General features: G+C 36.5%; 1 long non-coding RNA gene across 1 annotated transcript; it reads left to right on the top strand.

Moving 5' to 3' along the window:
• Positions 1-789: 789 nt before the first annotated feature.
• Positions 790-15,946, top strand: LOC140008032 (uncharacterized). Its single transcript, XR_011815447.1, has 3 exons — positions 790-1,145; positions 14,966-15,028; positions 15,752-15,946. It is a non-coding gene; the product is annotated as an uncharacterized lncRNA (long non-coding RNA).
• Positions 15,947-26,032: the final 10,086 nt, after the last annotated feature.

The raw sequence follows: 26,032 nt of genomic DNA, 5'->3' as shown, positions 1-26,032 counted from the left end.
CTGAAATTCAGAAGTTTGTTTTCTAGTTTTTCTTGAATAAGGATTGATTGCTCAATTCGAGCAATTCTGATTTGAAGATCATTCAATGGTTTGTTGTTTAAAGAAGAAATAGAAAACTAAAGTTTGTTTTAACAGATGAAGCCATAAGCAAAGGCAAATAAATAAATAAATATTTAAACAACTTATAATCCTCTTCCCTTTGGTACAGAATCTTTCGAGATCCATGGAGAATAACCATTTTTCTAAACAGATTATAAAGGATAGCGAGAAAACTACAAGAAAAGATCTAATCTTTTGAAAAAGATTAACTATACATGACGACCATATTTCCATCATAATAAAGATAGTAATAAAGTTATAAAAATAAATCTAAATCCTTTGAGGAAGATTAACTATGCATGACGACTATATTTTCAAACAAAATCATAAGTTTGATAGTAAAAACCCATTAACCCTAGATCTAATTTTTCGGTACTTCATCGTCCTGGATCTCGGACCACAGGAGCTGTAGACACCAAATTTTTGTCAATTTTTACTATTTTCTTGAATTTTTTATATTTAATAAATTATTTATTTTCTTACATTTTAATGTGCATTTTTCTTATTTTTTGCAAGTTTGTTTAGAAAAAAAAAAAAACAACAGCACAAAACAAAAAAAAAACATAAACAAAACAAAACAAAAAAAAGAGAAAATAAAAAAAATTATCATAATCATTTTCCCTACCAAATGCAATTAACCCATTTCTACACTCCATCCTCATGAACATTTCTTCCCATTTTGGTAAAAAATTCATCATTGGTAGCCCATGCATATTTCTTGTCATTTGGAAGAAAAACCATCATTTTGACCAACCCAACACTCTTTCTCCCAGATACATCTCTCGGCTCTCTCTTTTTGGCTCTGGAAAAAAAAAAAACAGACAAGAAAAAGAGGGGAGGCTATCGGCTCTCTCTCTTGGCTCTCAACCGAAAGAAAGAAAGAAAGGCACTCTTCCTCCTCCCAGCTCCCTCTCGACTTTTTCTTTGCTCACTTCACACAACACACTCACACACAACTTCAAACATCAAAAGAGAGGCAGCAACCGGTTGGATAATTGGAGCTTTGCATTAGAAACTTCAACCAAGGGATTGCCACCTACATTGAGGTAATTTTTTTAGTTTTGTTTAGCACATTAAATCCATGCTTCCTTGTTTAATTTTCTTTTGATTTTGCTGGTTTCCTTGGTTGTTGGGTTGTTGAGTTTTTGGGACAAGTCATGCACAGAATTAAGGAAAAAGAAACGGGCCCATGAATGCATGTCAAGTGTTTGTGAAAATGCCAAAATGGAAAAAATGAATTTTAGGGGGCTGTTTTGCTTTATTCTAGCCTTTTTATGTTGTTTACTGGTCAAACTAAGATTATGGTTGTAATGTAGAAGTCATAAGGAGGGTTTTGGCATAATTTTTATGATTTTTGGTGAAGGTTTAAGGGTTTTAAAGGAATAAAAACTGGATTGATTTCTTGGCAATTTGGCCACTTTCGGGTTTTTTTTTGTTTTTGTAAAAACTAAGTCCAAAAATGGAACCTACACGAAAAATTGAGTGAGGGGGTGTATTTTGGTGAAATTTTGTGATCGGAAAAAATGGCCGGCGACCGGCGGTGGCGGCGCCGGCAGCCGCCATGTCAGCCATGGCTGGCGGTGGCGAGGAGTTCAGCTGCTCGGGTGGAAGAAGAAAGAAGAAGAAGAGGAGAAGAAAAAAAAAAGAAAGGAAAGAAAGGGAAGAAAAGAAGAAAAAAAAAATAGTTGGGCTAATGTTTTTTTTATTCTGTTGGGCTGGTGGTTGTTTTGGTTGGGTTTTGGGAATGGATCTTTGTTTATTTCTTTTGGGCTCCGGTTGGGCTAGAAGGTCAGAGCCTATGCATTTTTTTGTTGGGCTTGAGTGATAAAAAGGGGGCTGGCCTGCGTGTTTCGGCCTGGACTTTCGGCTGGGGCTTAGTGTGAGAACCCAGAACAAAAAAAAAAATTTTATTTAGGGTTTTATTCCTGTGCACCCGTTTTCTTTTATTTTCTTTATTATATTACTTTTATCCACATGTTATCAGTAAATATAGTTTTTAAATTATTTTTCTAGTATAAGGTAGTTCGTGAGAAATTAGGAATATATTTTGGACGTGGGGCCCACTAGTGTATTTAGTGAGAGAAATTCGGCCAATTTGGTTCAATTTTTTTTCATAAAGGGATTTAATTACAAGGTGTTAGTAGATGATTAGAGGTTATCTAGATGGTTTAATTATGGAGGGACAAGAAGATAACTCTAAATAAAACAAAGTGCCAAGTGTCCATTCGTTATTGGAGGAAACTTGCCTAACTTTTGGCCTAACTTTTCTTACTTCACTTAAAGTCCAATTTTGACCCAAGAAGTCTTCATTTTCACCTCTCCTTGGCCGAATTCTTCTAGGGAGCAAAGGAAAGAAACCTTCAACCTTTCATTTTCAAATCCTTGCTCAAATCTTGAAAACTAACCGATTATTTCTTGAATTAGTTCATAAAATCATCTTGCTAAGGGTGTTTGAAGAACTTGGTGGTGTTGTTTTGGAAGAAAACCTCCTAAGCTACAACCTTTCTTGAAGAACTAAGGTATCTTGCTTGGAACTCATCTTTTGTTTCTAATTTTGGCCAATTGGTGCCTTATAGTAGCTATATACGTGATTTTACGGAAGATTTGGTGGATTGGAGTGAAGCTAGCTAATTTTCTGATTTTTGTGGGTTTATTTCTGTTTTCCTATAATGGATATGTTTGGGCTTGAATTGATGGTTCTAAATGGTGTTAAATAGCTCTCTTGTACGTTAATTGTGGTTATTTGCGAAAAATTTTCGCTTGTGCGGAAAATTTCAGATTTAGGGTTTCAAATTGGGGATTTTCTATGGATGATTGTTGAGCTTCTAATTGGCTATAATTGAGGGGTATTGTGACCTTAATGAAGTATATTGAATGGCTTATGAATTGTTTGGGTGCTTGTGGTTGCGTTGGATGGCTTTTAATGATTGTCTTGTAGGTTGGAAAGCTGAAATTTTAGGGGAAATGTTGTCCAAGTGTCTAGGGTATTGGTTCTTAGTACCACTTATCACCCCCAGACGGATAGACAGTCGGAGCGAACGATTCAAACCCTCGAGAATATGTTACGAACTTGTATTCTGGATTTTGGGGGTAACTGGGGTCAACATATGATTTTGGTAGAATTTGCCTACAATAACAGTTACCATTCGTACATTCAAATGGCACCATATGAAGCCCTCTACGGACGGAAGTATCGTTCGCCCATTTATTGGGATGAAGTAGGAGAAAAGAAAGTTCTAGATCCAACAACCATTCCCTGGATGGAGGATGCACAAGAAAAGGTTAAATTGATCCGTCAAAGACTCCAAACAGCTCAAAGCCGACAAAAGAGCTACGCCGATAACCGAAGGAAAGATTTGGAGTTCGAAGTTGGAGACCGTGTTTTCCTTAAGATCACGCCACTACGAAGCGTCACTGCGGGTAGAGGAAAGAAACTGCAACCACGATTCGTGGGACCCTACACAATTCTCCAACGAGTTGGAAAAGTAGCATACCGACTCGAGTTGCCGCCAAATTTATCTCGAATTCATGACGTCTTCCATGTCTCGATGCTGAAAAAGTACTATCCTGATCCAACCCACATTGTGTGACCAGAGGAGATTGAGATAGATAAGGCACTCACCTACGAAGAGAGACCTGTACAAGTACTCGATCGAAAGATTAAGGAACTGAGGAATAAGCAAATTCCATTAGTAAAGGTTTTGTGGAGGAATCATGGAATAGAAGAGACAACATGGGAAATGGAGGAAGAGATGCAAAAGAAATACCCTGAGCTGTTTAATCACCCAGGTGAGCAATTTCGAGGGTGAAATTTCTTAAGGGGGAGAGGATGTGAGAACCCAGAGCGAAAAAAAAAATTATTTAGAGTTTTATTCTTGTGCACCCGCTTTCTTTTATTTTCTTTATTATATTACTTTTATCCACATGTTATCAGTAAATATAGTTTTTAAATCATTTTTCTAGTATAAGGTAGTTCGTGAGAAATTAGGAATATATTTTGGACATGGGGCCCGCTAATGTATTTAGTGAGAGAAATTCGGCCAATTCGGTTCAATTTTTTTCATAAAGGGATTTAATTACTAGGTGTTAGTAGATGATTAGAGGTTATCTAGATGGTTTAATTATGGAGGGACAAGAAGATAACTCTAAACAAAACAAAGTGCCAAGTGTCCATTCGTTATTGGAGGAAACTTGCCTAACTTTTGGCCTAACTTTTCTTACTTCACTTAAAGTCCAATTTTGACCCAAGAAGTCTTCATTTTCACCTCTCCTTGGCCGAATTCTTCTAGGGAGCAAAGGAAAGAAACCTTCAACCTTTCATCTTCAAATCCTTGCTCAAATCTTGAAAACTAACCGATTATTTCTTGAATTAGTCCATAAAATCATCTTGCTAAGGGTGTTTGAAGAATTTGGTGGTGTTGTTTTGGAAGAAAACCTCCTAAGCTACAACCTTTCTTGAAGAACTAAGGTATCTTGCTTGGAACTCATCTTTTGTATCTAATTTTGGCCAATTGGTGCCTTATATTAGCTATATACGTGATTTTACGGAAGATTTGGTGGATTGGAGTGAAGCTAGCTAATTTTCTGATTTTTGTGGGTTTATTTCTGTTTTCCTATGATGGATATGTTTGGGCTTGAATTGATGGTTCTAAATGGTGTTAAATAGCTCTCTTGTACGTTAATTGTGGTTATTTGCGAAAAATTTCCGCTTATGCGGAAAATTTCAGATTTTGGGTTTCAAATTGGGGGTTTTCTATGGATGATTGTTGAGCTTCTAATTGGCTATAATTGAGGGGTATTGTGACCCTAATGAAGTATATTGAATGGCTTATGAATTGTTTGGGTGCTTGTGGTTGCGTTGGATGGCTTTTAATGATTGTCTTGTAGGTTGGAAAGCTGAAATTTTAGGGGAAATGCTGTCCAAGGGTCTAGGGTATTGGTTCTTAGTACCACTTATCACCCCCAGACGGATGGACAGTCGGAGCGAACGATTCAAACCCTCGAGGATATGTTACGAACTTGTATTCTGGATTTTAGGGGTAACTAGGGTCAACATATGACTTTGGTAGAATTTGCCTACAATAACAGTTACCATTCGTCCATTCAAATGGCACCATATGAAGCCCTCTACGAACGGAAGTGTCGTTCGCCCATTTATTGGGATGAAGTAAGAGAAAAGAAAGTTCTAGATCCAACAACCATTCCCTGGATGGAGGATGCACAAGAAAAGGTTAAATTGATCCGTCAAAGACTCCAAACAACTCAAAGCAGACAAAAGAGCTACGCCGATAACCGAAGGAAAGATTTGGAGTTCGAAGTTGGAGACCGTGTTTTCCTTAAGATCACGCCACTACGAAGCGTCACTGCGGGTAGAGGAAAGAAACTGCAACCACGATTCGTGGGGCCCTACACTATTCTCCAACGCGTTGGAAAAGTAGCATACCGACTCGAGTTGCCGCCAAGCTTATCTCGAATTCATGACGTCTTCCATGTCTCGATGCTGAAAACGTACTATCCTGATCCAACCCACATTATGCGACCAGAGGAGATTGAGATAGATAAGGCACTCACCTACGAAGAGAGACCTGTACAAGTACTCGATCGAAGGATTAAGGAACTGAAAAATAAGCAAATTCCATTAGTAAAGATTTTATGGAGGAATCATGGAATAGAAGAGGCAACATGGGAAATGGAGGAAGAGATGCAAAAGAAATACCCTGAGCTGTTCAATCACCCAGGTGAGCAATTTCGAGGGCGAAATTTCTTAAGGGGGAGAGGTTGTGAGAACCCAGAGCGAAAAAAAAAATTATTTAGGGTTTTATTCCTGTGCACCCGTTTTCTTTTATTTTCTTTATTATATTACTTTTATCCACATGTTATCAGTAAATATAGTTTTTAAATCATTTTTCTAGTATAAGATAGTTCGTGAGAAATTAGGAATATATTTTGGACATGGGGCCCGCTAATGTATTTAGTGAGAGAAATTCGGCCAATTCGGTTCAATTTTTTTCATAAAGGGATTTAATTACTAGGTGTTAGTAGATGATTAGAGGTTATCTAGATGGTTTAATTATGGAGGGACAAGAAGATAACTCTAAACAAAACAAAGTGCCAAGTGTCCATTTGTTATTGGAGGAAACTTGCCTAACTTTTGGCCTAACTTTTCTTACTTCACTTAAAGTCCAATTTTGACCCAAGAAGTCTTCATTTTCACCTCTCCTTGGCCGAATTCTTCTGGGGAGCAATGGAAAGAAACCTTCAACCTTTCATCTTCAAATCCTTGCTCAAATCTTGAAAACTAACCGATTATTTCTTGAATTAGTCCATAAAATCATCTTCCTAAGGGTGTTTGAAGAACTTGGTGGTGTTGTTTTGGAAGAAAACCTCCTAAGCTACAACCTTTCTTGAAGAACTAAGGTATCTTGCTTGGAACTCATCTTTTGTTTCTAATTTTGGCCAATTGGTGCCTTATAGTAGCTATATACGTGATTTTACGGAAGATTTGGTGGATTGGAGTGAAGCTAGCTAATTTTCTGATTTTTGTGGGTTTATTTCTGTTTTCCTATGATGGATATGTTTGGGCTTGAATTGATGGTTTTAAATGGTGTTAAATAGCTCTCTTGTACGTTAATTGTGGTTATTTGCGAAAAATTTCCGCTTGTGCGGAAAATTTCAGATTTAGGGTTTCAAATTGGAGGTTTTCTGTGGATGATTGTTGAGCTTCTAATTGGCTATAATTGAGGGGTATTATGACCCTAATGAAGTATATTGAATGGCTTATGAATTGTTTGGGTGCTTGTGGTTGCGTTGGATGGCTTTTAATGATTGTCTTGTAGGTTGGAAAGCTGAAATTTTAGGGGAAATGCTGTCCAAGGGTCTAGGGTATTGGTTCTTAGTACCACTTATCACCCCCACACGGATGGACAGTCGGAGCGAACGATTCAAACCCTCGAGGATATGTTACGAACTTGTATTCTGGATTTTGGGGGTAACTGGGGTCAACATATGACTTTGGTAGAATTTGCCTACAATAACAGTTACCATTCGTCCATTCAAATGGCACCATATGAAGCCCTCTACGGACGGAAGTGTCGTTCGCCCATTTATTGGGATGAAATAGGAGAAAAGAAAGTTCTAGATCCAACAACCATTCCCTGGATGGAGGATGCACAAGAAAAGGTTAAATTGATCCGTCAAAGACTCCAAACATCTCAAAGCCGACAAATGAGCTACGCCGATAACCGAAGGAAAGATTTGGAGTTCGAAGTTGAAAACCGTGTTTTCCTTAAGATCACGCCACTACGAAGCGTCACTGCGGGTAGAGGAAAGAAACTGCAACCACGATTCGTGGGACCCTACACAATTCTCCAACGAGTTGGAAAAGTAGCATACCGATTCGAATTGCCGCCAAACTTATCTCGAATTCATGACGTCTTCCATGTCTCGATGCTGAAAAAGTACTATCCTGATCCAACCCACATTGTGCGACCAGAGGAGATTGAGATAGATAAGGCACTCACCTACGAAGAGAGACCTGTACAAGTACTCGATCGAAGGATTAAGGAACTGAGGAATAAGCAAATTCCATTAGTAAAGGTTTTATGGAGGAATCATGGAATAGAAGAGGCAACATGGGAAATGGAGGAAGAGATGCAAAAGAAATACCCTGAACTGTTTAATCACCCAAGTGAGCAATTTCGAGGGCGAAATTTCTTAAGGGGGAGAGGATGTGAGAACCCAGAGCGAAAAAAAAAATTATTTAGGGTTTTATTCTTGTGCACCCGCTTTCTTTTATTTTCTTTATTATATTACTTTTATCCACATATTATCAGTAAATATAGTTTTTAAATCATTTTTCTAGTATAAGGTAGTTCGTGAGAAATTAGGAATATATTTTGGACATGGGGCCCGCTAATGTATTTAGTGAGAGAAATTCGGCCAATTCGGTTCAATTTTTTTCATAAAGGGATTTAATTACTAGGTGTTAGTAGATGATTAGAGGTTATCTAGATGGTTTAATTATGGAGGGACAAGAAGATAACTCTAAACAAAACAAAGTGCCAAGTGTCCATTCGTTATTGGAGGAAACTTGCCTAACTTTTGGCCTAACTTTTCTTACTTCACTTAAAGTCCAATTTTGACCCAAGAAGTCTTCATTTTCACCTCTCCTTGGCTGAATTCTTCTAGGGAGCAAAGGAAAGAAACCTTCAACCTTTCATCTTCAAATCCTTGCTCAAATCTTGAAAACTAACCGATTATTTCTTGAATTAGTCCATAAAATCATCTTGCTAAGGGTGTTTGAAGAACTTGGTGGTGTTGTTTTGGAAGAAAACCTCCTAAGCTACAACCTTTCTTGAAGAACTAAGGTATCTTGCTTGGAACTCATCTTTTGTTTCTAATTTTGGCCAATTGGTGCCTTATAGTAGCTATATACGTGATTTTACGGAAGATTTGGTGGATTGGAGTGAAGCTAGCTAATTTTCTGATTTTTGTGGGTTTATTTCTGTTTTCCTATGATGGATATGTTTGGGCTTGAATTGATGGTTTTAAATGGTGTTAAATAGTTCTCTTGTACGTTAATTGTGGTTATTTGCGAAAAATTTCCGCTTGTGTGGAAAATTTCAGATTTAGGGTTTCAAATTGGAGGTTTTCTATGGATGATTGTTGAGCTTCTAATTGGCTATAATTGAGGGGTATTGTGACCCTAATGAAGTATATTGAATGGCTTATGAATTGTTTGGGTGCTTGTGGTTGCGTTGGATGGCTTTTAATGATTGTCTTGTAGGTTGGAAAGCTGAAATTTTAGGGGAAATGCTGTCCAAGGGTCTAGGGTATTGGTTCTTAGTACCACTTATCACCCCAGACGGATGGACAGTCGGAGCGAACGATTCAAACCCTCGAGGATATGTTACGAACTTGTATTCTGGATTTTGGGAGTAACTGGGGTCAACATATGACTTTGGTAGAATTTGCCTACAATAACAGTTACCATTCGTCCATTCAAATGGCACCATATGAAGCCCTCTACGGACGGAAGTGTCGTTCGCCCATTTATTGGGATGAAGCAGGAGAAAAGAAAGTTCTAGATCCAACAACCATTCCCTGGATGGAGGATGCACAAGAAAAGGTTAAATTGATCCGTCCAAAACTCCAAACAGCTCAAAGCCGACAAAAAAGCTACGCCGATAACCGAAGGAAAGATTTGGAGTTCGAAGTTGGAGACCGTGTTTTCCTTAAGATCACGCCACTTCGAAGCGTCACTGCGGGTAGAAGAAAGAAACTGCAACCACGATTCGTGGGACCCTGCACAATTCTCCAACGAGTTGGAAAAGTAGCATACCGACTCGGGTTGTCCCCAAGCTTATCTCGAATTCATGACGTCTTCCATGTCTCGATGGTGAAAAAGTACTATCCTGATCCAACCCACATTGTGCGACCAGAGGAGATTGAGATAGATAAGGCACTCAACTACGAAGAGAGACCTGTACAAGTACTCGATCGAAAGATTAAGGAACTGAGAAATAAGCAAATTCCATTAGTAAAGGTTTTATGGAGGAATCATGGAATAGAAGAGGCAACATGGGAAATGGAGGAAGAGATGCAAAAGAAATACCCTGAACTGTTTAATCACCCAGGTGAGCAATTTCGAGGGCGAAATTTCTTAAGGGGGAGAGAATGTGAGAACCCAGAGCGAAAAAAAAAATTATTTAGGGTTTTATTCCTGTGCACCCGTTTTCTTTTATTTTCTTTATTATATTACTTTTATCCACATGTTATCAGTAAATATAGTTTTTAAATCATTTTTCTAGTATAAGATAGTTCGTGAGAAATTAGGAATATATTTTGGACATGGGGGCCGCTAATGTATTTAGTGAGAGAAATTCGGCCAATTCGGTTCAATTTTTTTCATAAAGGGATTTAATTACTAGGTGTTAGTAGATGATTAGAGGTTATCTAGATGGTTTAATTATGGAGGGACAAGAAGATAACTCTAAACAAAACAAAGTGCCAAGTGTCCATTCGTTATTGGAGGAAACTTGCCTAACTTTTGGCCTAACTTTTCTTACTTCACTTAAAGTCCAATTTTGACCTAAGAAGTCTTCATTTTCACCTCACCTTGGCCGAATTCTTCTAGGGAGCAAAGGAAAGAAACCTTCAACCTTTCATCTTCAAATCCTTGCTCAAATCTTGAAAACTAACCGATTATTTCTTGAATTAGTCCATAAAATCATCTTGCTAAGGGTGTTTGAAGAACTTGGTGGTGTTGTTTTGGAAGAAAACCTCCTAAGCTACAACCTTTCTTGAAGAACTAAGGTATCTTGCTTGGAACTCATCTTTTGTTTCTAATTTTGGCCAATTGGTGCCTTATAGTAGCTATATACGTGATTTTACAGAAGATTTGGTGGATTGGAGTGAAGCTAGCTAATTTTCTGATTTTTGTGGGTTTATTTCTGTTTTCCTATGATGGATATGTTTGGGCTTGAATTGATGGTTTTAAATGGTGTTAAATAGCTCTCTTGTACGTTAATTGTGGTTATTTGCGAAAAATTTCCGCTTGTGCGGAAAATTTCAGATTTAGGGTTTCAAATTGGAGGTTTTCTATGGATGATTGTTGAGCTTCTAATTGGCTATAATTGAGGGGTATTGTGACCCTAATGAAGTATATTGAATGGCTTATGAATTGTTTGGGTGCTTGTGGTTGCGTTGGATGGCTTTTAATGATTGTCTTGTAGGTTGGAAAGCTGAAATTTTAGGGGAAATGCTGTCCAAGTGTCTAGGGTATTGGTTCTTAGTACCACTTATCACCCCCAGACGGATGGACAGTCGGAGCGAACGATTCAAACCCTCGAGGATATGTTACGAACTTGTATTCTGGATTTTGGGGGTAACTGGGGTCAACATATGACTTTGGTAGAATTTGCCTACAATAACAGTTACCATTCGTCCATTCAAATGGCACCATATGAAGCCCTCTACGGACGGAAGTGTCGTTCGCCCATTTATTGGGATGAAGCAGGAGAAAAGAAAGTTCTAGATCCAACAACCATTCCCTGGATGGAGGATGCACAAGAAAAGGTTAAATTGATCCGTCCAAGACTCCAAACAGCTCAAAGCCGACAAAAGAGCTACGCCGATAACCGAAGGAAAGATTTGGAGTTCGAAGTTGGAGACCGTGTTTTCCTTAAGATCACGCCACTTCGAAGCGTCACTGCGGGTAGAAGAAAGAAACTGCAACCACGATTCGTGGGACCCTACACAATTCTCCAACGAGTTGGAAAAGTAGCATACCGACTCGGGTTGCCCCCAAGCTTATCTCGAATTCATGACGTCTTCCATGTCTCGATGGTGAAAAAGTACTATCCTGATCCAACCCACATTGTGCGACCAGAGGAGATTGAGATAGATAAGGCACTCAACTACGAAGAGAGACCTGTACAAGTACTCGATCGAAAGATTAAGGAACTGAGAAATAAGCAAATTCCATTAGTAAAGGTTTTATGGAGGAATCATGGAATAGAAGAGGCAACATGGGAAATGGAGGAAGAGATGCAAAAGAAATACCCTGAACTGTTTAATCACCCAGGTGAGCAATTTCGAGGGCGAAATTTCTTAAGGGGGAGAGAATGTGAGAACCCAGAGCGAAAAAAAAAATTATTTAGGGTTTTATTCCTGTGCACCCGTTTTCTTTTATTTTCTTTATTATATTACTTTTATCCACATGTTATCAGTAAATATAGTTTTTAAATCATTTTTCTAGTATAAGATAGTTCGTGAGAAATTAGGAATATATTTTGGACATGGGGGCCGCTAATGTATTTAGTGAGAGAAATTCGGCCAATTCGGTTCAATTTTTTTCATAAAGGGATTTAATTACTAGGTGTTAGTAGATGATTAGAGGTTATCTAGATGGTTTAATTATGGAGGGACAAGAAGATAACTCTAAACAAAACAAAGTGCCAAGTGTCCATTCGTTATTGGAGGAAACTTGCCTAACTTTTGGCCTAACTTTTCTTACTTCACTTAAAGTCCAATTTTGACCTAAGAAGTCTTCATTTTCACCTCTCCTTGGCCGAATTCTTCTAGGGAGCAAAGGAAAGAAACCTTCAACCTTTCATCTTCAAATCCTTGCTCAAATCTTGAAAACTAACCGATTATTTCTTGAATTAGTCCATAAAATCATCTTGCTAAGGGTGTTTGAAGAACTTGGTGGTGTTGTTTTGGAAGAAAACCTCCTAAGCTACAACCTTTCTTGAAGAACTAAGGTATCTTGCTTGGAACTCATCTTTTGTTTCTAATTTTGGCCAATTGGTGCCTTATAGTAGCTATATACGTGATTTTACGGAAGATTTGGTGGATTGGAGTGAAGCTAGCTAATTTTCTGATTTTTGTGGGTTTATTTCTGTTTTCCTATGATGGATATGTTTGGGCTTGAATTGATGGTTTTAAATGGTGTTAAATAGCTCTCTTGTACGTTAATTGTGATTATTTGCAAAAAATTTCCGCTTGTGCGGAAAATTTCAGATTTAGGGTTTCAAATTGGAGGTTTTCTATGGATGATTGTTGAGCTTCTAATTGGCTATAATTGAGGGGTATTGTGACCCTAATGAAGTATATTGAATGGCTTATGAATTGTTTGGGTGCTTGTGGTTGCGTTGGATGGCTTTTAATGATTGTCTTGTAGGTTGGAAAGCTGAAATTTTAGGGGAAATGCTGTCCAAGTGTCTAGGGTATTGGTTCTTAGTACCATTTATCACCCCCAGACGGATGGACAGTCCGAGCGAACGATTCAAACCCTCGAGGATATGTTACGAACTTGTATTCTGAATTTTGGGAGTAACTGGGGTCAACATATGACTTTGGTAGAATTTGCCTACAATAACAGTTACCATTCGTCCATTCAAATGGCACCATATGAAGCCCTCTACGGACGGAAGTGTCGTTCGCCCATTTATTTGGATGAAGTAGGAGAAAAGAAAGTTCTAGATCCAACAACCATTCCCTGGATGGAGGATGCATAAGAAAAGGTTAAATTGATCCGTCAAAGACTCCAAACAGCTCAAAGCCGACAAAAGAGCTACGCCGATAACCGAAGGAAAGATTTGGAGTTCGAAGTTGGAGACCGTGTTTTCCTTAAGATCACGCCACTACGAAGCGTCACTGCGGGTAGAGGAAAGAAACTGCAACCACGATTCGTGGGACCCTACACAATTCTCCAACGAGTTGGAAAAGTAGCATACCGATTCGAATTGCCGCCAAACTTATCTCGAATTCATGACGTCTTCCATGTCTCGATGCTGAAAAAGTACTATCCTGATCCAACCCACATTGTGCGACCAGAGGAGATTGAGATAGATAAGGCACTCACCTACGAAGAGAGACCTGTACAAGTACTCGATCGAAGGATTAAGGAACTGAGGAATAAGCAAATTCCATTAGTAAAGGTTTTATGGAGGAATCATGGAATAGAAGAGGCAACATGGGAAATGGAGGAAGAGATGCAAAAGAAATACCCTGAACTGTTTAATCACCCAAGTGAGCAATTTCGAGGGCGAAATTTCTTAAGGGGGAGAGGATGTGAGAACCCAGAGCGAAAAAAAAAATTATTTAGGGTTTTATTCTTGTGCACCCGCTTTCTTTTATTTTCTTTATTATATTACTTTTATCCACATATTATCAGTAAATATAGTTTTTAAATCATTTTTCTAGTATAAGGTAGTTCGTGAGAAATTAGGAATATATTTTGGACATGGGGCCCGCTAATGTATTTAGTGAGAGAAATTCGGCCAATTCGGTTCAATTTTTTTCATAAAGGGATTTAATTACTAGGTGTTAGTAGATGATTAGAGGTTATCTAGATGGTTTAATTATGGAGGGACAAGAAGATAACTCTAAACAAAACAAAGTGCCAAGTGTCCATTCGTTATTGGAGGAAACTTGCCTAACTTTTGGCCTAACTTTTCTTACTTCACTTAAAGTCCAATTTTGACCCAAGAAGTCTTCATTTTCACCTCTCCTTACCCGAATTCTTCTAGGGAGCAAAGGAAAGAAACCTTCAACCTTTCATCTTCAAATCCTTGCTCAAATCTTGAAAACTAACCGATTATTTCTTGAATTAGTCCATAAAATCATCTTGCTAAGGGTGTTTGAAGAACTTGGTGGTGTTGTTTTGGAAGAAAACCTCCTAAGCTACAACCTTTCTTGAAGAACTAAGGTATCTTGCTTGGAACTCATCTTTTGTTTCTAATTTTGGCCAATTGGTGCCTTATAGTCGCTATATACGTGATTTTACGGAAGATTTGGTGGATTGGAGTGAAGCTAGCTAATTTTCTGATTTTTGTGGGTTTATTTCTGTTTTCCTATGATGGATATGTTTGGGCTTGAATTGATGGTTCTAAATGGTGTTAAATAGCTCTCTTGTACGTTAATTGTGGTTATTTGCGGAAAATTTCCGCTTGTGCGGAAAATTTCAGATTTAGGGTTTCAAATTAGGGGTTTTCTATGGATGATTGTTGAGCTTCTAATTGGCTATAATTGAGGGGTATTGTGACCCTAATGAAGTATATTGAATGATTTATGAATTGTTTGGGTGCTTGTGGTTGCGTTGGATGGCTTTTAATGATTGTCTTGTAGGTTGGAAAGCTGAAATTTTAGGGGAAATGCTGTCCAAGTGTCTAGGGTATTGGTTCTTGTGAGTTGGGTTGAGATTGGATAGAAATGAACGGTTTTAGGGATTGTTTCTACTTTTAACCCTAAATGTTATGTATTTCTTATTTCCAAGCTATATTTGGTTCTTGCCTTAATAGTTCTTAGAAAAAGGTATTCGACTTGTGTTTGAGTTTTAATTATACTTTCTTGATTATTATAGGGCGTGTCGGTGATCCGAGGCTCACGTCGGGCGAAAACTTGTGAAATTACTTTGTTTGACTTGGTGAGTATACTACTCACATATTTGTTATTCCATGGCTTTCTTGTACTTGAATTCTGTGATTTGGGCCAGTTATGATGATTGTTTGAGCTAGGTGAGGCGAGGGTGTACTTTACCACTCTCGTACTCTCTGGCCTCCTTGACTGGTTATTATATTAGGCTTATTTGACTGTTTATTATATCACTTGAATACTCTTGACTGTACTTGATTTGGTGTCGCTTGGATACCAACATTTACTGTAACTCTGGACCTTTACTGTTCAACCTGAGCTCTACCTCATTGGAAGTCAATGGACTCGAGCCAGTGAGGACTTGGTCGGGGACATTTGACAAGCCATGGGGACTGTAATTGGGAATCTTTGGGTATGAAACCCTTGATTCCGGTATACTCGAGTAATACCAATTCTGTACTGTTTGGTGTTCGGGCCCGGTAAGGGGAAAGTGAGGTGGACGGATAGTTGGAGTAATAAGGAGTCTACGGTCATGATTACCTGGTATACATTGACGGAGGGTCAATGAGATGAGATCAAGTATGGCAAAAAAAGGAAAAGGGCTCTTGAGAGCCATCCGTATCCTTTTATTCCTTATACTTGGGTGTTGTTCTTTTGCTTAATTGACGTACATATTTGGATTGAATATTCTTGTGTTTATGTGCTCCTGGTATATTCACGTGATGGTACCTCATTGGGCGAAAGCTCACTCCGTTAAATTTTGTTTTCCTTACAGGGAATTACCTTTTGGGACTTTTGCTTTTGAAGAATGAATTGAGTAGAGCTAGTTGAGAGATTTTGTATAGCTCCTCAATAGTTGAAATCCTAATTGTATTTGGATTTAAATGTTTTCTTTTGGCTTGTAAACATACGACTGTGGTTTGTAATAGTGTGTGTACTCCTGTTCAATATATTATATTTGGCTTGTATATATTCCTTTCGGGGATTGTTGGAAATTACTTGTATTTGATTGAATCTTGGCGGATTGTGATGTGGCAATCACTATTCGCTTTACGTTTTAATTTCCATTTTCCGTTTCTCGATTGTTGGTTTGGTTAAGCGCGCTAATAGTTTCCCGAACGACTTGAGTTAGTGGTTGACCGTTTTAGTAGTTCTGGCGAGAGTTGGGCAGGCAATCCGCTAACTCCTTTGGTACGCCTTAGGGGAAGGTGGGGCTATCACACTTAGGTAGTGCTTGGCCCAAAGAAATAAAATGATGGCCTGGTGGCCCATTTCTAAAGAATATTAGAAACCAAAATTTGCACTTTAGCCCCTGGTCTTTGGAGTAGTATCACTGCGGTCCAGAATATTTTAAATTTCTTTCATATAGGTCCTTAAATTAATTGCACTTTGGTCCTTGAATTTTATCTTTCATTTAGTTCTGACCCCTAAACTTTGAAAAATATAATTTTTGTCCCCAAAAGTTTTTCAATCTTTGCAATTCAATTCTTGGCAAATTTTGGCTATCTTTATTATGATTGTTTCTTTTCTTTAATAACTAATTATGTTACTTTTGAACATATTCAACTTGTAATTTTTAGATGTTTTAAATTTCTTTATGTTTGACATATTAGCGTGAATTTAGTACTTTTATTATTATTGTTTTTCAATTAAATTGGTGTCATGATTCTTTTGTTCATTGTGAGTATAAAAAGAACAATTTGACTCTATTTAGTCACCACTTCAAACTGGAGATACCTCTATTTTTATTATTTCAATGTCAATTACGTGCTCTTATGTGCTCCTATGTGTTTATATATTTTTATATGCTTTATTTATTGGATTTAAATGTTCATTTAAATTTTCTTATATTATATTTGTTTAGTTAATTTTTATAATTATTCGAGAGGCATTTAAATACCTCAAAAATGTAATAGATAGGATAACTAATTTTATTTTATCATATCTTTTCCATTTTAGATTGTAGTTAGATTCCCCGATGTAATAGATAGGTTGCGTGTTTATGTGGCTTATGTGTTATATGTTTTATCCGCTTTTCTTAGGATTTTGGCATCTAAATATTATGTTTACGTGATATGTGCTACGTGCTCTTATGTGTTTATTTGTTTTAATTTATGCTTTATTTGTTTTACTATGAATTGTTAATGCATGACGTCACCACACTAGTCCAATGCTAGTTGTGGCTTCTCCCTCAGCTTACTTGCTAGTCCAACGCTAGTAAGAAGTTTTAAAAATGAGCTAGTCCAACGCTAGACCCTTTAGGTCGTCTTGCGCTAGATTCATCTTTGTGTGTTATTCACTACATTTTCATGCATATTTTCATTTTTAGGATCTTTTCTCATTTGCATGATATTCCTTATTATATTATTCCCTACCCTCTATAGGTGCTATTCATGTCATTTAGAATTGCATCTCATTTAAGCTAGTTCATGTTAGGATAATCATTTTTCAAACATGGGAAATGGGTGATTATAACTTTTTAGTTTAAATGCCCTATTAATCCTTGTATAAGAAAATTTTGTCATGAGTTTTTGCCTCCCGTATCCTTTATGTTGCATTCCCTTTTTCTTTGATCACTTATATATATGTATATAATTTAATTTAATTTCTTTTATTTTAATTTCATCATTCGCATACTCGTGGCACTTTCAAGAAATCATTTTGGCCTTCGTAACTAATGCGATTGGTTCAATTAAACCCTTGAATGAACATTTTGTCCCTTTCGATATTTTATAAATTTAGATTTGCATTCATGTAGGAAACATCCAAACATGATAAAATTAAGGGTTGGATTAGGAAAATTTTGACTAAACCCCGCAACTAGCTTAGACTAGGTTGAAAGGGTGCCTTAGGTTTGAGTTAATCGAACATTTGCCTTCCCTTTCTTCAACCGTGACTCCCGAATCCATTTTCTCTTGTTTTCAAAAACTTGGAGTTGTCGAAAAGGATTTTATTTTATTTTATTTAAAAACACTTTTTAGATGACTTGGTACACCCAAACTCGATACCAAGTGGCGACTCCTAATTTTTCTTCAAAACCCTTTTAGACTATATTTTGAACCCAAATTGTCGCATTTTTTTAAAGTCCCATTCTAAGTCCTTTTTCATTTATTATTAATAAATCACATCTTTTTATAAACACTTTCTTTTCCATCGCGAAAAATGGGGGGCGCGACAACTTGGCGACTCCATTGGGGACGTCAGAGAGTCCAAGCACTTGGTTTAGTTGTATTTTCTCTTTGTAGCCCTTTTATTTATCATATTTGAATGTTTTAGGTTGCATTTTTCTTTTTAGGATGTTTTGCATTTCACACTCGTAATTGTTCCTCGTCTTGCGTGTATGTGATGAATGGCTTATTTATTTACTTATATGTATCGTGCTTTGCATTTGGGGTGGGGAATATTACCCTAGAGCCTCACATTGGTTCTCGATCCCTCCCCTCCAAACCGAGCACTGGCATACGAGCATACGTTTTATTTTTTATCCCTCATTTATTTTTCTTTTAGTGGTTTGTCATGCCACTCTTCCCTGTTAGGATTAGGCGACTCACTTGGACGTGTGATCGCGACACGACGTGTGCGTAGCATGATCCGAGGGGTCACTCAATCTTTCATTTTAAGTTTTGGGTTGATAGCCTTTAGCTTTTAGTCAAAAATTGAGGATTTTTGATAGATTCATTTGGACATGTGGCTGTGGCACGATGTGCACGTAGCAATGTCTGGGGAATCGTTCGAGCCACCGACAAAGAATTTTGGGATTGATGATCTTTGGTTTCCAAATCTGAAGGCTCGGGGACCTAAAACCTATCGAGTCTAGATACATTAGTGAGTCAATACTTCATGCATCCATGATAGTTTACCTAAGATAGAGTCTGCCTTACCCTATTAGGGACACTATTCACGAGGGGAGGGATCCAACCCCTCTTTTCCTTTTATTATTTTCTCTCTTTGTATTGCTTTGGTACAATGTGTTATGTGTATTTGTCTAATTGAACTAACTTTTCTTAATTTTTGTCTCCATTACATTCATAAGCCCTAGAAAATAAGAGTCCTGATATGGTACTCTCTAGGAATCTACCCTATTTGATATGACACGTTTAAATTCCATGCTTCGCATTTATAGCATGAATACATTTCATTTTAGGCTCATCCCGGCATACAAAAAGGGGTTCTTTTAGGTCATGTTTCATTTGTATACTGCATATTTAGTCGATTTGATAAATTGGCATCATGCATAAACCTTAGAGGGAATGCCATTTAGGGGATCCCATGATAGGAATAAGCTGCCTTGTGTCTCAGATATGTAATCCAATGAAACTTGCACGTTTATATTTTTTGTACCATCCAAAGAGGTAATGCACAAGGTAAGGTAGGATTCGATCACTTCCGTGTGACGACATTGAAAATGATGGAACAGTTTTTACGCATTAGAATATGAGCCTTTAATAATCACTTTTTGGCTATTTTATCAGAATTGGTAAAAATCCCTTGCGTAAAGGACATTAGTTGAAGAAATTGACAAATTCGTCATTGTTGAGATGATAAGTATGTCAAGGCCAAATCTTGATTTTAGAAAACTCATAAACTAATGCATCACAATGAATTTTTTGAAACTACCAATGGGTTGACAATCTAGTCAACTTTCAAATAAACCTTCAATTCCATTCACCTCATTTTTACATCTAAGATGATTAAGTCAATTTTTTGGATAGACCATCCACTCCATACAATTTTGCTCATTTTTTATTTCATTTTTTGATAAGTCATCAATTTTATTCAATTCATTTGACATGTTTATTCATTTTTAGGGTGATTTAACCAATTTTGAATAAATCATGAAATTCACCCAATTTATTTTATCAATTCATTCATTTTTAAGACAATCTAGTCATTTTTGAATAAATCATTCATTTGACCAATTTACCTTTTTTTTAGGGTGATCCAATCAAATTTTTAGATAAATCATCAATTTCATCCTATTCGTTTGATCCGCTTATTCTTTTTTAGGGTTTCGATCTATGGTTGACTAAAGAAACTAGTTGTGGCATTTCAAAAATAAGTTTTTCACACTAAATTGATTTATTAACATCACTTTATCTGTCAATCAAAACAATCAATCCATTCGGATTTTGTCCTCATTTTGTTAGTTATCTATCATTGTCGAAAAAAATCCAATTAGACCAATTTTTTTCAAATGCACTTCAATTGAATCTCAATAAGTCGATCGGATCCATCAAGTATGGTATGGTGTCTACCCCAGAGGATTGCATTTTTCATACTAGACCAACCCTTGGCATAAAAGGGCTCCCCCATAGGACATGCATACCGATTTTACAGTTTTGCTTACTAACTCTGGGTATTTTTCTTTTATTTTTTCCCCTTCCCCTACATTTATAAAAGTTGTTTCAACAAGGTAAAAATATTTTTCCTATATCTGATAATATTTTTGGTCTGATAAATTTTGAAAATTACAAGTGTTACTTGATTCTTGGGCAGATCCTACAATGTAAAAAAAATTGATGATGAAAAAAATGAATGAAAAATCCATTTGAAAACGCTAGTGTAAAGTATCTCAAAAATCTTTTGATTCATTATTTCTAATATATTTTGTCTCAAAAGATAGAAAGAGAAAGTGTGTATATATTTGAAAGTGTATTCTTTAGAGATTTTTATTTGCTCACATGTATTATATTTGAGAAAAAAAATTTCAAACATTTGAATAATAAAGTTTTTATTTAGACAATTATTGTTTTGTATATATTCATTCTTTATTTGCTCATTGGGAGATTTCATGATAGATTTTAAGAAATAAGGCTAAATTGAAATTTTTTGACCTTTTGTTCGAAATTCATGAGTGTATGTCCAATTCCCAAAATTCTTTGCATACACTAGATTTGTGGCCTAAACTATTCAATGAGGATAGTCGGAAATAAAATGGGTCATTCAAATTTGATAGCTTGTCATAAAAGATCAACCCCAACACTTTTCATTTTCATTTTTTGTCCACTTCTATTGAACCTCCATTCGCATTGGTTGACTAGCTTTAAAGTGAGACAATTTTTTCTGTGAAAATGTCCGGTGTGTCTAACCAGATTCAATCCATATCTGAGTGAAAGCAAAAATGTACATTATTTCTTATTTGTTTTAAAATTTTGGAATGATACTTCAGGCTTTCATTTCTCTATCTATACAGATTTTATCAGTTGTTCTCCCATTTGAACCTTTTAAAAGTACAATTTCATTTCAAATAAGAGCCTTAGTGATCATAATTTTACATGTCAAAAGGAAATGGATTTTCCGAACGGGCTATTATTTACTTTGGTTGTCATGAGAAGTAAGAATGATGCTTTGGCCATTGCTTCTACTATCTAAACACTATCTATCCTTTGCATTTTCGTTTGAGCCTAAATTGGTGATTCGTTTCAAAAGCACTTATGATCGCACCCCCACACTAGGGAAGGAGATTTGAGAATTGAAAAAAAAAATGGCAAAGATGCTCAAAACTTTTGCAAGAGAAAAATTACAAGTTGGGGGAATTTGACTCTACCATTGATATTTTGGCCTTCAATATCGAAAAGAAAGAGGGGCCATATATACTTCAAATTAGGGAGTTTTCAATTCTATCATTGGCATTTGAGATCTCAGTATTGGTAATAAAAAAAAGAAACAAAAATATGTGAAAAATGATGATGAAATGAAAAGAAAAGAAAAATGCAAAGACATCCAATGCTGAATTTCCTCTAGTGATTGATTAAAAAAAAGAGAAAGAAAAGAGAGAGAGTCAAAATGGGGTCCCGGATTTTAAATCCAAAGCTGGGGCAATTTTTGGGAAAGAAGGCGATCTTAAGTGCGTTGTTCTTGAAAATTCTATTTCTTTTAACTATCATTGTCAAGCCACATTACAAGCTCATAAAGTCCATTGCTGACTTATCTTTCATAACAAATTGATGTGAAGATTTTGCTTTTAAGAAACCTATCAATCACGTGTGATCATCAGGCCATAACTTATTTCCATATGTTTAACTATGGTTTCTACTCATACATTACAAGCCTATAGAGCTTATATGTTGACTAAGTTTTCTTAAGAAATAAGAGTGATAAACTATTTGCTTTCACCAAAATGTGATATTGAATGTGTTAGATACAATTTGAAAAAAAAAAAAAAAAAAGACAGATCCTGGCATACCATCTCCCTGAGACGCCTCAAAATCATGAGTAATACCCATTTGATTGGTCCTAAAAGATGAGCTAACAAGAAAGGGACCTTTTTTCCGTCAACACCGATCCCAAAATGAGGAAGAGATCTTTTGCAATTTGGTCTTGTTTTGAGAGATTTATCATGGAAATTTCTATATGACATTTAAAGTTTTTTTGTGAAAAGATTCATTTTTCATTTGTACATCAATTCACATTGCATGTTAGTTTTCTAAATTTTGAAAAGAAAAAAAAAATAGAAAACAGTTTTCTGGCTTTGTCCAAATAAATGGAGAATCACTTGAATAAAATTTTAGAATAAGCCCAAATTGGGACAATTTTTTTGTAATATATTTGGAAATTTTGTCAAATAGGTTCAAATTGAGGCAAAATTTTACAATGCATTTGTAGGATATATCCAAAGTCAAGTATATTTTTCAAATTTTGATAAGTCAACACTTTGCATGAATCTTAATTGTTACATCATTGCTCAAAAAAAAAGGGAAAAGAAAAAAAATGAATTCTGAAAAATTCAAGCGTTTTGAAAAACCCCCCCTGTGCAGGTATTTATGGTTAAGATCGAAAAAAAGACGCAAGTCAAGATCTTGCAAATTTGGAGGGTAATCATGAATAAAAAAGGGGGCAATAATACTCCATTGCAAAGTGGAGGATCGGCTATTTATTCAGAAGGAGTGCATACTTCAGCAATCAACTTGAAAAAAAAAAAAAAGAGAAAAGAAAAAAGGGAGTGAAAAAAAAAAGAGAATTTTTCCTTCAATTTTGCAAATTTTTGCTGTTGAACTTTGGGAGCATTTCACTTGGAGATTACATTGCTAAGTTGGGACAACACCTTATCCTCTTATGCTTCGAATGGAAGTGGTAATACCTGCCAAAATTGGGATCTCGTCTTTGCGCATTTTGACGAAGGCTCAGGTAGGAAAAAATCAAATAGATTAAGGAGCACAATGAGTTGTTATCTCCAATGAATGAAAAAGAGGTTGAATGTTACCTGCTATGGACAATATTATCAACAAATGATGGTTCGTTGGTTAGAAAGGCAAATCTCGCTTATTTGAAGTAAGGGATAAAGTTTTGAAGCGAACTTTTCCGATTCAAGAGGAGGTTAAAGGAAGTTTGCTCAAACTTGGCAAGGACCATTTATTGTTTAAAGAGTGCTATCCGGAGGAATGCTCATTCTCACAGAACTGGATGGACAGATTTTTCCTCTGCCGATCAACGCAGATATGTGTAAGAAATTCTTTATCTGATTATGTGATTTTTCTTTTGAGGTACCATCTAGGGTGGATTAAAGGCGGGCCTTCTTCTTTTCTCTTTAAACATCTTACCCTTAGTTTTTCCTTTTGAACCTCCAGAATAATTTAATCTTTCATTTGATAGCCCCCTAAAGATCGCAAACCTCACACTGGAGCAAATTTTATCTCCTATTTGTTATAAAAAAAAGAAAGAAAAAAAGAGAAGAAAAGGGAAAGAAAAAAAAAGGAAGAAAAGTCAAAAGCCAAAGTGAAGCAATTTTTTCAGTTTTAATACCCTCATACTGGGGCAAGTATTGATAGAACGCGGTCTTAGAGTTTTTGAAACCTCTTTGAAGATTTACTTTTAAACCTTAACATTTCTTTTACACCCCACCTGACCCCGTCACAAAAATCATAAAGTCCCGACCTCTGCCTTAATAATATTTCTAATAAAAATCATTTAATCAAATGGCAAATGATGTCAATACACCTTCACCAATTTTGTATGGGAAGGATTGTCGCACTGATGTCATTATTTCTTAAAACATATTTTTGAGTTGATAAAGGTTATTGACAAAATTTGTTCATTGAGTGAAAACCTGAATGGGTGTCTTTTCAAAAAGAAAAAACAGAGAGAGAGAGAGAAAAGAAAAAATGAAAAAAAAAAGAGAAAAAAGAAGAAAAAAAAATAAAACAAAAAACAAAAAGGGTGGGGGCAACCTTGGTGAAAACCCAAAAGCGGGCCAAGGTAGGGTTCTGCAGTAAGCGAGCACGAGGAGAAACAGCTGGTGACTTTGGTTCATTTAAATTTCTCTTCGTTTTATTATACTTCTGCCAATGTTGAATTCCGGAACAAAGATGTCCAGAGATTTGAATATGACATCCGTTGGTCAAAAGCTGTGTCACGTTGTAAAAATGATCTTTTGCAAATACATTCTTATGAAACTCATCTTTTCTCAATTGCTTGTATTCATGGCATTTTGTAGGCTTTAAAGCCCAATTAGTTGCATTTGCATTCTTTTGCATATCCATTTCTGCATGACATGTGAAATTACCTTGCATACTTCATTTTTTTATTATTATTATTATTTTTTATTTTTTTTATGTTATCATTAAATTTTGGTGAATGACAATTCCTATGATTTATTCAAAGCATACTTGGATTCAGTCATCTTTTGGAAATGGTTGAGATTCAGCAAAGCTGGCTACGCAGGTTTCACAATATGGCAAAATGCATACCTGGTCAGTCTGGAAAAATACCGCAGCAAAAGTGGACGAAAGCATCAAAAGACTCATGTTTACACGATTCTCAAAGGGAAACGGATCAAATAATGGTGGCAATTTCTTTGTTCTTTCTCTTTTGAAGAAAAATTTCATGCATAGATGAAAACAATCACAACTTGCACTGGAGTCGGTATCGGAAAGAGTTCTCCAATGAACAAAGGCGGATCGAAAAATGTTGCAAGCAAGTTTGACCAAAAGGTGCTACAACATGGTAATGCAGAATCAACTATTGGCTTAGATGCATAAACTTAACCTCTACTGGGGCAAAATTTTGGGTTATTTTCGGGTAAGTATACTGGAATTTTCCATTTTAAATTCTCGTTCGGGTCAGTCCCATGTTTAAATTCTCGTTCGGGTCAGTCCCATGTTTAAAATTTCTCGTTCGGGCCAGTCCCATGTTTAAATTCTAGTTCGGGTCAGTCCCATGTTTAAAATTTTCGTTCGGGTCAGTCCCATGTTTAAATTTCTTGTTCGCGTCAATCCCATGTTTAAATTCTCGTTCAGGTCAGTCCCGTTTAAAATTTTTCGTTCGGGTCAGTCCCATGTTTAAATTCTCGTTCGGGTCAGTCCCATGTTTAATTTCCTGCTCGGGTCAGTCCCATGTTTAAATTCTCGTTCGGGGTCAGTCCCATGTTTAATTTCCTGTTCGGATCAGTTCCATGTTTAAATTCTCGTTCGGGTCAGTCCCATGTTTAAATTTCTTATTCGGGTCAGTCCCATATTTAATTTCTCGTTCGCGTCAGTCCCATGTTTAAATTCTTGTCGGATCAGTCTCATGATAAATTCTCGTTCGGGTCAGTCCCGTGTTTAAATTTCTTGTTCAGATCAGTCCCATGTTTAAATTCTTGTTCGGGTCAGTCTCATGATAAATTCTCGTTCGGGTCAGTCCCGTGTTTAAATTTCTTGTTCGGATCAGTCCCATGCTTAAATTCTCGTTCGGGTCAGTCCCGTGTTTAAATTTCTTGTTCGGATCAGTCCCATGCTTAAATTCTCGTTCGGGTCAGTCCCGTGTTTAAATTTCTCGTTTGGGCCAGTCCCATGCTTAAATTCCTGTTCGGATCAGTCCTATGTTTAAATTCTTGTTCGGGTTAGTCCCATGATAAATTCTCGTTCGGGTTAGTCCCGTGTTTAAATTTCTTGTTCGAGTCAGTCTCATGTTTAAATTCTCATTCGGGTCAGTCCCATATTTAAAATTTCTTGTTCGAGCTAGTCCCATGTTTAAATTTTTGTTCGGGTCAGTCACATTTTAAATTTCTTGTTTGGGTCAGTCTCATTTTAAATTTGTGGTTCGGGTCAGTCCCGTTTTAAATTTTTTGTTTGGGTCA

The sequence above is a fragment of the Coffea arabica genome, chromosome 6c (assembly GCF_036785885.1).
Source record: "Coffea arabica cultivar ET-39 chromosome 6c, Coffea Arabica ET-39 HiFi, whole genome shotgun sequence".
Classification (NCBI taxonomy): domain Eukaryota; kingdom Viridiplantae; phylum Streptophyta; class Magnoliopsida; order Gentianales; family Rubiaceae; genus Coffea; species Coffea arabica.
This window is presented reverse-complemented; position numbering and strand designations above follow the sequence as displayed.